This window comes from Nicotiana attenuata, unplaced genomic scaffold, assembly GCF_001879085.1.
Source record: "Nicotiana attenuata strain UT unplaced genomic scaffold, NIATTr2, whole genome shotgun sequence".
NCBI classification, from domain to species: Eukaryota; Viridiplantae; Streptophyta; class Magnoliopsida; order Solanales; family Solanaceae; genus Nicotiana; species Nicotiana attenuata.
Window position 1 is genome coordinate 66,397 of NW_017674418.1, and position 15,501 is coordinate 81,897.

Below are 15,501 nucleotides of genomic sequence, written 5' to 3' on the forward strand. Positions count from 1 at the left end.
CTGATTCGTAGGGGGAACAATGTGGAGATCTGGTTCTCAGGGGGAAGATCAATTCTAAGTTTGTCGTCATCAAAAGGGGGAAATTGATAGGTTACAAGTACCTTGGGCATAGGTACTTTACTTTATGTTTTGATAATCTAACAAACTTACCATCCAAAACCAGATACGGAAACTGTTATACATCTACAAGACCTTGAGATCACAAAACTCCAGATTGGGATCCAGCGTAGGATATAAATCAACACTTCAGAGTGGAAGGAACCGCTGAGGAAACAGGTCCCTACCAGTTCCCGAGGAGACTGTATGAAGTCAACTCTCCAGCATGAAAGTTACTACCTGCACACGCTACTGGACAGAAACAGTGCAGCAGTCAACTTTCTATGGAAGGCTTTTTACCTACCTTGCTTACATCATTGTAAGTGATGTCACACAAGTATAAATACCATCAAGGAAGGTAAAACAACTTACTTCATGAGAGAACCAGACAAAGGACCTCAAGATAGCCTGGTACAATCATTCAGGTTAATCGACTCAAGATAATCTGGGCAGTGTGCTTTAGGTTCACAGGAACCAGATTAGGAACCTGATATCTTAGTGTTCCCCTGACAGAAGTATAAGTCAATAGTATAGCTGGAAAGCAACTGCAGAAAGTGACTGCCTGCAACTGTACACGTAACAGTTCTGCAGACAGTGCAACAGTCACTTCCCATTGAGATTGGACATCACCATTGTGAATTGACATCACTAAGGTAATGTCTTGTGTAGCATAATCCTCATGCAAAGGACAAGATTCTTGTTCAACACTTGCAGAATCAGAAAAGGAAAATATTCTCTCAAGTGTTCAAGAACCTCTCTCAAGAACAAAGCTGCTTCAACCTCAAGGACCTGATCCAAGATCGAAGACATCCTAAGTCCTTAGGTTGTTGAGTCTTTGTTATGTGTTCTTCATTGTAATTCCTAGTTTGCTTTCTTAGAAGCGTTGTCTTAGGAAGAAACCAAAATTCGTAAACTTCTGAGTTTATGTTGTGACTAGGGATAGTCATAAGCAAAAGCCTTTGTGACCGTAGTGTGACAAAGTGGCTTGTGGTGGAAACATCACAAGTTAGTCAAAAGCCTTTGTAACCGTAGTGTGACAAAGTGGCTTGTGGTTAAAATACCACAAGTTAGTCAAATTCTTTGTAACTAGGATAGTTATAGAGTGGCTTGTGATGAGAGCATCACAAGTTAGTTGAAGTCTTTGCAATAGGGTTATTGTAAAGTGGCTTGTAATAGGGAGATTGCAAGTTAGTGAAGTTAAAAGCCTACAGGTGTAGGTCGTGGTTTTTTGGATCCCCTTGTGTGGGATTTTTCCACGTAAAAATCCTCGGCCTTATTTACATACAACTTTACTAGCATTTACAGCAGAACCCCATAAAGGACCTGGTACTCTACTGATCGGTGGTCTCACACAAACTTAGCACTGTGCCAAACTGATATAGGACCGGATCGCTATACAGTTTGGTTCATCAGTACTTTCTGAGGAAACACATAAAGAACCCGGTTCTCTATACAGTCTGGTGGACGCACAATCTCTAACAACAACTAACTCAAAATTATATGCTAAGAAATTCATCCAATACAAAAGTGAAGTTTCAGAAAAGGACAAAGACTGAGGTTAGCAATAGCTGAATTGTTTAGAAGGCATATGTATTTTCAAAAATATTTCAAATACCAACACACAAAATGTCAAAAACCTTTTTTAATTACATCCACTGAACTATTATGATTTTTAGAACATGTGCTCATCATTAATGCAGAACATATACTATAATCGGCCTTTCACCATTACCCATTAAAGCACACATATAATAAGAAAGGATATGGTAAGACCTTAACTACTGTCAATACAATTATAACATCTACTCCTAGAATATCTCCTAAGACGACTAAAGAACATTCAAAAAGAGAGCTCACCGCACCAACAGAGATAGATCATACAATCTCCTTTGAGAAAGATTGGGGTGGGTGGGTGGGGGGGGCATTGTTTGCATCCGTACCGCTGGGACTGCTGCTCGGGGCTGAGCTCTGCCCCGGCCTCGGCCTCTGGCACGGCCTCGGCCTCTGCCCCTCGCAGGAGCTGCTGCTGGGGGCTCGGGCTGCTGCGCGGTAGAAGAAGAACACGTGTTCTCGCCATCTGCGAAAGAACAGAGTAGAAAGACAATCAGTGTTTGAGAAACAGAATCGCACGACGGGAAATAACAAAAGTGAAACTTTTCCTAACTCCGTAGTCTCTGGGGATAAATACCCAGCAAAAGAATTACTCCTGAATATACAAAATCAATGCAAAAAAAAAAAAATGTGAATGTATATACATGGCCTCTAAACAATTAAAAATTTCAGCGACATCCACATAACCTCATAAATCGCAACTAAATGTAACAAAGCTTTTTATATATTAGCAAAGTTCAGAAAAATTGCTGGTGCATCATTGATTATTTCACAAAGGAAAACACTTTTTACCGCAGAAATCGATCCACCGCTTTTACCGCATGAAAAGAAAAGATGGAGAATTCAGTCAACCTAAAAGGAAACAAGTTAGATCTCATTGCCGATCAAGTATAAGTGTAACAGCAAATTGTAGTTTCCATACTGATATATAAGAGTGATGCTTAAATGGTATCGCGAATTCAAACTTACAGTGTGTCACAAAGGCTGAGATAATAACTCAAACTTCTTTAGCCAAGCAACTATAGATAGCTTGTTGTCTCTTCAAGCCCATCTCTATTCATGACAAACACGTCACCCTTTACATGAGAACTCTGACCATACTATTTTTAATCCACATATATCAGTAATTTCAAGATCCATAACGTTACCTTTACAAAAGAATCTCAAGATAAGTATTTTCTTATATTAAAATTTGTATCGGACAAGAAAGGAATTCCTCTTGTGTATGCGCGCCTCAAAAAGGTATAGTACTCGATTCCATTACATGCATCGGGGGCAATCGAAAAAGCCAGCATTTCTTGAAATACTGACTATTATGCTACCAATAATTGTACTAATCCAACCGCATATGTGTTTCTCCTACCAAAAGGAAAGAAAAAAGAAATAAGAATTTCCCCTTTGCTTTGACAATGAAATTCTGCCCCCGGTCCCCTTCATAAAATTCATAAAAAGGGAGAGATTCATCGATATATTTATTGGATCCATCGGGATTGACGGGCTCAAACTTGCAGCTTCTGCCTTGACAGGGCGGTGGTCTGACCAAATTGAACTACAATCCCAAGGAAATACGGGGTCGAGCAGAAAATTTGATTTTTTTTTTATCTCCGGATCGGGTATTTCTGAAGTACAAAAGGGGTTATATCATCTCATGGCGGATTGGCGAATTATTGGGACGAGCTAGATTTGAACCAGCGTAGACATATTGCCAACAAATTTACAGTCCGCCCCATTAACCGCTCGGGTATCGACCCAATAAGTATTGGGAAGAAACCCCATCCTAATTTTGGTATTCATGAATCCGTGCTCAAGAATACAGAAAGGATCCAACGATAAAGAAGAAGAAGAGTTCAGATGAAGAAGAAGAAGAGTTCGACATTTCCAATGTCTGAGAATTGATGTCTGAAGATACAAGTTGGGTATATAGACATTAAAGTTGTTTGGGCCTATATTGTTATTTTGGGCTCATAATTCATTGGGCTCAACAAGCTGAAGATAAGAGTTATTTTGGGCTCATAATTCATTGGGCTCAACAAGTTGAAGATAAGATTAGTATTAGCAATTTTATATTTTCTGTATTTCTTATTTAATTTTGTAAATACCATGTGAGTTTGTTATAGAGTAGCCAATAGAAAATTAGACAAGTGTACAGGTGATTAGGCCTTAGATTCTATTTTTCTGTATATATGGGTCACAGTCTGTACAGTTCAGTATCTAAGAAAGAATACACAGAAAATTTTCTTCATCTTCTCTATTTTCTTTCATGGTATCAGAGCAATTAGCTCGATCCAGCAATACAATCAATTTTCTAGACTAATTTCTTCAATAGAACAAGATGGGAGACACAGTCGCTGCTGCAGAAACCAGCAATACTGCAAAAGCTGTCACCTATGATGCTAATCACCCCTATCACCTCAATAACTCCGACTCTCCGGGTATGACTCTAGTCAATAGTGTATTTGATGGAAGAGGATACCCAGGATGGAGGAGGTCCATTCTCTTGTCCTTGTCAGCTAAAAGGAAGCTTGGATTCATCAATGGAGGTTGCAAATCTCCAGGTCTCAACTCTCCAGAACTTGAGCAATGGAATTGTGTGAATGATATGGTCATCTCTTGGATCCTTAATGCTCTCTCAAAGGACATTGCTGACAGTGTCATCTATTCCAAGACTGCCAAGGAGCTTTGGGACAGCCTTGAACAGAGATTTGGGAAATCAAATGGAGCAAAGCTCTATCACCTGCAAAAGGAACTATCAGGTTTAGTACAGGGGAATAGTGATATTGCTGGTTATTTCACTAAACTTAAACGTTTGTGGGATGAATTGGATGCCTTGAATGTCATTATATGCTGCTCTTGTGTTTGTACTTGTGAAGGAAAGGAAAAATTAACTAAGTCACTAGAAGATCAAAGGTTGATCCAATTTCTAATGGGACTAAATGACATTTATGCACAGGCAAGGGGAAACATCCTCGTGATGAATCCCTTGCCCAACATGGATGTGGCTTATTCCCTACTCTTACAGGATGAAAATCAAAGGGAGGTTTATGCAAATGCAAGTTTTAACTCTCAATCAGTTTCATTTATGGCAGCAGGAGAGAACAAAGAACCTAATGCACAACTTCTAGCTGGTTTTGCAGCCTTCATGATTACAGGACAAGGAAAGAATCACCAGAAATCAGATTCAAAGGGGAACAGGGACAGGACCCAAATTCAACAATTCTGGACACAAGTTTGTTAAACCTCAGCAGAAATTCAAAGCAAAGAAGAAATACAATCCAAATGTGTCTTGTACTTATTGTGGAAAAACAGGACATACACAGGAAGATTGTTACAGAATCATTGGTTTTCCTGATGATTTTGAATTCACAAATCATAAAGGGTATCAGAATCAAACTAAAGGGAATGCAGTGGTGGCACATAAAGAAGAGAATCCAGGAGGACAAGGAAATGAGTTTAATGGGAATAATTTTGGACAACAACTTAGCAAAGAGCAAGTAGCAGAAATGATGCACATCTACAAGCAAACAAAATGGGCACAGGCAGGAAATACAGGAATCAATGCTAATGCAATAGCAGGTACTATTCTGAAGTATTCAGGATCAGTTTTCACTACTTTAAAATCAGACACCTGGATAATAGATTCAGGTGCCTCAGAGCATATGTGTTTTGATTCTAATTCTTTCTTGTTTCTCTCTCCACTCCCTGTACCTTTGAACATCAGTTTACCTAACTCTTTCAAGGTAATTGTTACTCATATAGGGAGCATTTCTATCCTGCCTGGTCATGTTCTGAACAATGTATTGCATGTTCCAGAATTCAAGTATAACCTGCTGTCAGTTCATAGGTTTTGTGTTCAATTTAAATATGATGTGCTTTTCACATCTGTTGAGTGTGTGTTGCAGGGCCTTTCAATGAAGAGTCCTCAAGCTTTTGGTGAAGTTAGAGAAGGACTCTACTTATTGGAACCAAGTAGTATCAAGTCTAAGGGTTTATTTAGCAATGATGTATTTTCAATTCCAAAAGGAAGAAATTCCATTTCTGAGTCTGTTTCTTTTTCTAGTCCAGTCCTAGTGAACACTGTTTCAGATGTTAATCTTTGGCATGTAAGATGGGTCACCTCCCATTTTCAGCAATGAAGCATTTAGATTTCTTTCATTCCGGATCTAATTCTGATTTTGTTTGTGATGTGTGTCCTAAAGCTAGACAAATCAGAAATCCTTTCCCTATCAGTAAAATAAGTTCCAAGCATAGATTTGAGCTTATACATATTGACACATAGGTCAAACACCTACAATGGTTTCAGGTATTTCCTCACTATAGTAGATGACTACAGTAGGGGGACATGGACATTTTTACTAAGTGGTAAAAGTAATGCTTTTCCAATGCTTAAATCTTTCCTATCTATGGTTGAGAGACAATTCAATGAGAAGGTAAGAGTGATAAGATCTGACAATGCATTGGAGTTAGGAAAAGGGACTCAAGAGGCAGCCTTCTTAGCCTCTCAAGGAATTATACATCAGTTGTCTTGTGTGGCAACTCCCCAACAGAATGGAGTTGTTGAGAGGAAACGTAGGCATCTATTGGAGACTGCAAGAGCCTTAATGTTTCAATCAAAGTTACCTATGTCATATTGGGGAGAATCTATCTTAACTGCCACACATCTCATTAATAGGATGCCTTCCAGTGTTCTTAAAGGGAAAACACCATATGAGGTCTTGTTTAAGAAGAAGCCTAAGTATGATTACCTAAGGAATTTTGGATGTCTTTGCTATGCTTCAACATTAGCACAGGGAAGGGGAAAGTTTGATGAGAGAGCAACAGCCTGTGTTTTGCTTGGATATCCTCTTCATCAAAAAGGATATAAGTTGCTGGAAATATCCTCAGGAAGAGTATTTGTTTCAAGGGATGTCAAGTTTCATGAAACACATTTTCCTTTTGCTAAAAACAGACCCTCACATCAGCCTATTTTTTCCAACCCAACCTACAGTACAGAACACAACCAGCAAGCTCCACTACAGGACCATCAGTCACCTATTTCTTTGGAACCTGAATTTCCTGATAATTTTTCTTCCCCATCACCAAGTTCTTCATCAACACCCCACCATACTTATTCACCTCCTAGTCCAATTTCTTCTTCACCTATCCCAGATCCACCACATACCATATCACCACTCCCTGAACCTAACCAGGTTACACCAGTAAGAAGGTCAGGGAGAATTACCAACCAACCAGCCTACCTAAAGGATTATGTGTGCAATAATATCATGTTCACAGATGTAGCAGCTGCTTGTTTCACTCATACAGCTAAACCTAGGGAGTATTGTTTCTCCTCTCTATCCCCAAATAACCAACATGTCATGCAGTCAATTTCTACACTTACAGAGCCTAACAGTTTTGCACAGGCTTGTCAACATCCAGGTTGGAATGCAGCTATGGATTCAGAAATTAAGGCACTAGAAGACAACCACACATGGGATGTAGTTGAGTTACCCAAAGGGAAAAGAGCTTTACCTTGCAAATGGGTGTACAAGGTGAAGCATCTATCAGATGGAAGAGTTGAAAGATTAAAGGCAAGGCTGGTAGTAAGGGGGGATGTCCAAAGAGAAGGGATAGATTATGGAGAGACATTTTCACCAGTGGTGAAGATGACCACCATAAGATGTTTGCTCACTATTGCAGCTAAAAGGGACTGGAATGTGTCTCAATTGGATGTTAACAATGCATTTCTGCATGGAGAACTTCAGGAGGAGGTGTATATGAAATTTCCTTCAGGTCTAACACCTCCTACTCCTAAGCATGTTTGTTTATTAAGAAAATCACTATATGGGTTGAAGCAAGCATCCAGGCAATGGTATGCCAGGCTTGCAGGGGCTTTGAGTTTTAAAGGATACTCTTCATCATTAAATGATTATTCTCTATTTTTTAAACGAACAGGAAGTCTGATTTCTATACTAGCTGTATATGTAGATGATATTCTACTGACAGGAGATGATTTAGAAGAGATCAAGCACATCAAGGATTTCCTAAATACTGAATTTAAAGTCAAAAATTTAGGAAGCATACATTATTTCTTAGGCATGGAGATTCTGAGGGAAAAAGAAGGTTTTATTGTGAGTCAGAGAAAATTTACCTTGGACATGCTGAATGAGTTTGAAGTTTCTCACTTGCCTCGAGTCACCTCTCCTCTTGACCCTTCTTCCAAACTCCAAGCTGATGATGGGAAACCTTTGCATAACCCCACAGTGTATCGACATCTAGTCGGGAAGTTGAACTACCTGACTAACACTCGACCAGATCTGTCTTTTGCGGTCCTCACCCTCAGCCAGTACATGCAGAGGCCATGTCTCTCTCACTTCAATGCAGCCTTACGAGTGCTGAAATATTTAAGCTCAGATCCTGGCCAGGGGATCCTTCTATCAGCAACACCATCTTTCTCCTTGCTTGCATTTTGTGATGCTGATTGGGCTTCCTGCAAAGATTCAAGAAGATCTGTTAGTGGCTTCTTTATCACATTAGGAGGAGCACCAATTTCTTGGAAATCAAAGAAACAAGTGTCAATTTCTCTTTCATCTGCAGAAGCAGAATATAGATCTATGCGTAGAGTGACTGCAGAACTTACTTGGCTTGTTCGTCTTCTTGAGGATTTCTCTGCTCCAGTCACACTTCCCATACCTCTTCATTCTGATAGCAAGGCAGCTATCCACATAGCCCGTAACCCTGTCTTCCACGAGCGCACGAAGCATGTGGAAATTGACTGCCATTTTGTGCGTCAACAATTTCTTTCCGGGTTGATTACACTCTCTTTTGTTCCTTCTAAAGAACAACTGGCAGATCTCTTCACAAAGCCTCTATCAGGGGTTTCTCACTCAGAAATTTTGAACAAGTTGGGGGTCACCAGGTTACCCTCCAACTTGAGGGGGGATATTGGGAAGAAACCCCATCCTAATTTTGGTATTCATGAATCCGTGCTCAAGAATACAGAAAGGATCCAACGATAAAGAAGAAGAAGAGTTCAGATGAAGAAGAAGAAGAGTTCAACATTTCCAATGTCTGAGAATTGACGTCTGAAGATACAAGTTGGGTATATAGACATTAAAGTTGTTTGGGCCTATATTGTTATTTTGGGCTCATGGGCTCAACAAGCTGAAGATAAGAGTTATTTTGGGCTCACAATTCATTGGGCTCAACAAGTTGAAGATAAGATTAGTATTAGCAATTTTATATTCTCTGTATTTCTTATTTAATTTTGTAAATACCATGTGAGTTTGTTATAGAGTAGCCAATAGAAAATTAGACAAGTGTACAGGTAGTTAGGCCTTAGATTCTATTTTTCTGTATATATGGGTCACAGTCTGTACAGTTCAGTATCTAAGAAAGAATACACAGAAATTTTTCTTCATGTTCTCTATTTTCTTTCAATAAGAATCAATTTTAGACTTATTGGTAATCCATGATCAACTTCCTTTCGTAGTAGCCTACGCCCAGGGGAATTCGAATCCCCGCTGCCTCCTTGAAAGAGAGATGTCCTAAACCACTAGACCATGGGGCCCTGCTTGACCAACCGCCATCTATGATCATAGTATGATTAGTTTTTTGAAATTGTCAATATAATAGAATGATTCTATCCGAGGGATCTTCCCCCTTTCAGAATTGCATAGAATTTTTTTTATTCATCATTGATGAATTATTCGTTAGAATCGCCATTAGAAATCTAGTAGTAGTATTTTTTTTTTTTGGAATTATTTCAATTGAACTTATTTTGATTATTTTAGTTTTGATTATTTAGTATTTCGAATTTTATTTAGAATTTTCTTTTTTTATTTATAAATAAAAAAATAATAAATACAAAAAAATAGAAATAATAAGGAAGTGTAAAATTTTGCAGGGAATGATTGGTCCGTCAACATCAGAGCATGCATGTCCAGAACTGGGAAACCAAACGGGGAAAAATATATCAATATACCCACAAGAAGAAGAGACAACCAAAATATGAGAAAATAATAACAATATTTTGCCAGGAAAAGAAGTAACATGCTTTACATCACTTGGCTAGAAACTCGCATATATGCATGCCGAAGGAAAAAGAACAGTAAGTTTTAGGTTAACAAATTTACTTGTAACTACTTTGTGTATATATTTTAAGCCGTCAATGCATAAAACTTAAACTCGTGAGGTAATTGGTATTTTAATAAGCATTCTATTGAAATTTAACAAGAAGTGGAGACTCCCCTCCTTAAACTGCTGGTATTTCACTTACAAACTTTACATAGTGGGAAAACCTTATTCATAGAAAATGATTGCAGTTCTAGCACAAAGTTGGAGAGAATTCACACTTTACACTAAAGAAAATTCACATTTGCAAAAATGGTCAATTTTCTCTTAGTTTCCCTCCATGATCATCACCAATTCCTCTTCTCATCATTGCTACAAATTCTTCGTAGTTAATTAGCCCATCCTACATTTATGAAAACAAATAAAAAAATATTTAGCTGTTTCAACTTTCAGCTATATGTCAAACACATTGCGTAAATTAGTGTGTACAATGCTGCTGTAGTGACAATCAACTCATTAGAACCTCATATCTTCTAGTGCTTCTCAAATATTCTTCTTCAATATTTTTTATTCAAGAGTTTCCCGTGCTTAAACACTCGTTTTCAATCTTTGCTGAATATCAAAGATTGTGATTCTTTTTCAGTACAAAACCTGTTTAAAAATGATTGAACCCTTCAACAATAAACTTGACGATTACCCTACCACCTCCTCTGCTTTGCTGGATTTTAAGGATACCCAAAACCACAGACCGCAAAATGAGTATAACAAAAATAAAAAGATACATAGATAAAACAAATAAATATGCACATGACATCAAAATCAAACATTAACACATTAAAAATAAAATAAAAAAACAAATGAGACACCCAAATGGAGAAATAGAAACTAAACCTAACCTTTAAAAAAAAGAGAAGTGGATGCATCATGCATGGAAAAATAGAGAAAGCAGAAAGAAAAAGGATAGAATTAAACAATAGATCAAGAAAATCAAACAATTTTAAGCAATAATTCGAAACAAAAGTTGATCGAAGACAATTGCCGACGAAGATCCTTTGGTACTTTGCGGCGATATGATCGAAATCCAAAATAATAGTGATAAAGGAATCTACAGTCGATAAAAACGGAACAGGGCTTCCCTTCAGTATTGTTGAATGCCAACAATATTAGTCAACGTGATAAAGAGTATAAATTATTCTTTTAAAACTTCCAAATTTCGATAAATCTAGGTTGAGGGTTAGGGTTCAGAGCATGAGTGTAGGATTTAGAGATAGAATTGGGGGTTATTTGATTAGGGGGTCTTGGGGTGAAATTTGTGGTTTCTTTGGGGGGAAGAACGACAGAATATGGAGCGTTGGAGGGAAAGAGAAAGATGATAATAGAGAGAGACATGCTCTAGAAGTGGAAAAACAACAGAGAAGGAGGTGACACATAGAAAACACGTGTATCCACCAGAGTTGTGTTCATCCCAACAAACATACATCCCATGTAGCTTTTTGTACAACTTATTCCAGCTGTGTTCGTACACCTCTTCTCATTTATATATAATAGTAATAATGTTTGATCTCTAAAATCAAAACATATGTATAATTTTATTTGATATTTCCCGTTGAACTTAAAGATATAGAATGATTAAAGAAAGTATGACATTAATCAAGTATTCAATTACTTAAAAAGAGACATTGCAATAGTACAGACAAACATTATTCAGGTCTATCTAAAAATTTAGACTATGGGTGTGTTTGGTATGAAGGAAAATATTTTTTAATTTTTCCATGTTTGGTTAGCTTAAATATTTTGGAAAATATTTTCATCATAAAAATATTTTCCATATCAATAAAAAGGAAAATATTTTCTAAACTCTTCTTCAACTTTCCCCACCCTATTCTCCATCCCCACCAACCCTCTCACACTATCCCACACTACCCCTTAGTCCCTTTTGGATTTGGGTGAATTTTTAAAAAAATAATTAAATTCTTGAAGAAAATAGAGTCCTGAAAACGTTAGGTATTTATGGTTGGGGGGAGGGGGGATATGAGATTTGGGGGAAGGGGGTTAAGGAAAGTAGCATAAATTTTTTCTCTTTCTAAAAAATATTTTTACGTTCTAAATTGAAAGTACAAGGGCGGGGGGGGGGGGGGGGTAGATTGCTTATTTTTAATATTGATTATTATAACTAGTTTTCCAATTAATCGACTAGAAGTAATGGAGAGGTATTAAGAAATGCAGAATTGAAATGCAGAAGTAATGTTCAGGAATTAAAGACACCTGAGTTTTTATACTAGTTCGGATTCAATGTGAATCCTAGTCCAGTCCCCTTGGGTTGCAAGGGAGTTCTCTTTCGGTGATTGAGTTTCTTGAGGACAAAGTAAATGGTGTAGTTTACACCAACTACTCAGTTTCTATGTCACTCGTCTTTTCTTGATACAATGTCTCACCTGTGTTTTCCTCTCTTTCTTCTCTAACTTGTTACACAACAGATCTAGAAGAGCTACAATGTTTGTTTGCAGTAGAACAAAGAGAGGGTAATTGGTTCGATCAAAGTATAAATCTCTAAGTTCTAAGGTTGTGTATAAATACTTGGTATGTGACCGTTACTGAAGAGATTTGCCAACCTAAGAGATTTGATCCTTGGAAAGAGATTGATTCTTTTCAAGAATAAGGTTAATTCCCATTACTCTTCCTTGATGTATGGACTTTGACAGCTTTCCATCTTCAAGCCTTGATAGCGCCGGATTTGCTCCTTAAATTTGGGTCTTTCCATCTTCAATGCTTCGTTTCTTTTCTAACTCTTCAGGCAATCTCTGATTGATTTTCTCGCCGGATTCTCAGCGCTTCTTTTCCTTTTAGATGCTTCAATCAATATTTGATTGATTTCTCCCTCCAGCTTTTATTATTTCTCTTTATGTACTTCGATCATTTGAGTCCCTACACCAAAAGCAAATATATTATTTTTTATCATTAAAATTAAAACCTAACAATCTCCCCATTTTTGATGATGACAAAAAATCATATATGTAAACATCAGTTAACTTCCCTGTATTTTACTCCACCTCAATGAGTGCAGTTGACTTCCCCCTCAATAGGTGCCATTGGATTGGGAATACTTTCTTTAGTCGACTTCTCCGGTAGTATCTATAGTAGTCGACTCCCCCTGCAATTAATGGGCCTGTACGAATATATGGATAGCAGCCTTTCTCCCCCTTTTTGACATCAGCAAAGAGGGGTTAAGAACAACAATACACTAAAGCATAATAGTAGCAGGAAATGCATTATATGCATGCAGAGTTATAGCAAAACAACTAACAAAAAAAACATCCAACGATTGGTTATCCAGTCCCAAAACAGCACAGCAAAAAAAATTATTTGAAACTTCCACACTAACGACGCCGGAAATAAGTAAGAGTGTTGCAAATCTCCTCCTTCAATTGTTCAAAACTAGCATTGGCTGAGACAATCACTCTATCAAGTCTGTCGTGTACTTCCTTGAATGCCTTGACTGCATTTTCCCTAACTCCGAGAATGGCAACCCTTATCTTGGAAACATCATACCCTATCTCTTTGGCGATTGCATGAATATCCCCAACAGTGGACTGAGTAGTAGCAAGAAGATCTCTGATGGTGTTCAGCTGGTTGTCAATGGCAGTCAGTATCTCAGCAAGGTCAGGATTACTAAGGATGTGATGGGAAATAGAGGTTTTGGTCTTGGGATCAGGCTGAACATGCTTGACCTCACCTTCGTGTTTTTAACCCAGGAGCCCTTCACACATATCCCATACTAGAAAACTCCCTAGAATTGTAAGATTTTGAAACCGAGACGAAGGAATAGTTTGAGATAAAAATATTATGAGCTTCCAGAATGTGAGCGATGGCCATGCCATAGGACAGACTAGTGGGATCATCAGCACTTTCAATCATAAAATTTATGACCTAGGAGGACAGTTTGACCTTGAGTTTGGTCACAAGACAATAGACAAGAAAAGTGCCCCTTTGTAGAAGGTGGAGAAAGAGCCAGTACGAGGAAGCAGAGTAGTTGCAACAATGTGGGCTGGGACACGAGTTTCAAAACTAACATCACTTGGACCTAACTGATTTAGAAGGGATTTAGAGGGACACTCAGCAATACACTATTTGGCTTGATCAAAGGTGATTTCAAAATTATCAAGCCAAGAATTTTTGAAAAGCATGGGAAAACCAGAACACTTACACTGGAAGATTGAATCAAACATGCCACAATCAAGAACAATGCGCTTTCCTAACACTAGGGATTCCAACTTTTCAGGCTTACTGGAGCGAAGATTTTCATAAAATATTCTCACTATGGGTTCATAGACTTTTGGAGGGGGAACTGAGAGGAATTTTGACCAGCCTTGATGGACAAACAAATCTTTTACCTCACGGTTTGGGGCTTCCATGTCGTCAAGGTCGACTATTCTGCCATGAGCGATTGGCTTGTCCTTCAGAGCAATGAAGAAATCCTTGTTTGGAGAATCCCAAAAATTTAGGTCAGACTCTAAAAAACTTGAGAGATCAAATTTTGATTTCTTTGGAGTAAAGGACTCAAGAGGTTCTTCCAGAGGTCTTTTTCCCAGGGCTTTTCTCCTAAGGGATGAGAATGATCTGAAAATTCTGCCTGAGAGGAGGTAAAACCCTCTGAGTGTTTGGACCCTAGGTCTACCTGTTCTGGAGGCTAGGAAGGGGGTTTTGCTCTGAAACAAGTACTTTTTCTAGTAGAGGAAGAAGGATTCTTAGAGTGTTTAGCCATGGAAGATGTCACGACCCTAAAACGGACCCGGTCCTGATGGCTCCTATCGTGAAACTAGGCCAGCCGACACAAACCCCAAACTAATCAACAATTCATTATAAGACATTTAAAGTCAATAATTAACTAGAAATCCCATAATATAAGTCGAGATAAACAATGCGGAAAATAAAACACAACCCGACATCGGGGTGTCACCAGTCGTGAGCAGCTACAACTCGTCTAGTAAGTAGGGAAAAGACAACATAGTCTGATAAAAGTGCTAATACAAGACTAAATGAGATAGGAAGGAGAAGCACTGGGCTGCGAACGCCAGGCAGCTGCCTAGTCAACTCCGAGGATTAGCTGGTAAGCAATCTCAACACTCGTTATCGTGACCCAAAGCTCCTGGATCTGCACACAAGGTGCAGGGAGAAATGCGAGTACGCCAACTCAGTAAGTAATAAAAGCAAAGGCAGCTGAGCAGTAAGAAAACACGTAAACCACAGCATAATGCTACCGCAAAAACAGTATATATTCAGAATAATGCAATAAAGCAGTAAACCTAGTAAAACACATCTCAGTTCAGTAAAACCACTTTTAAAACACTTTTCAACAGTTTCAAATGATTGATGAGACCGGTGAGTAAAAGTATAGAAATATAAAATAGCCCTCGGGCATCAACATAAATCAATAACCGCCCCTCGGGCAAAATATCAGCAGAACCAGCCCCTCGGGCAATAACATGAAACCACAAACAGCCCCTCGGGCAATATCACATCTCAAACTGGGTGCCCGCGCTCACTAGGGGTGTATAGACTCCGGGAGGGGCTCCTTACAGCCCAAACGCTATCACAAGCCACCTCGTGGCATAACAAATCAGGCTCTCGGTCTTATAACAACAAGGCAACTCGTGGAGTAGATCAATCAGGCCCCCGGCCTCACAATATATCACAATATCTTCACAACATAGGCCCTCGGCCTCACTCAGTCAGATCTTACTCAAT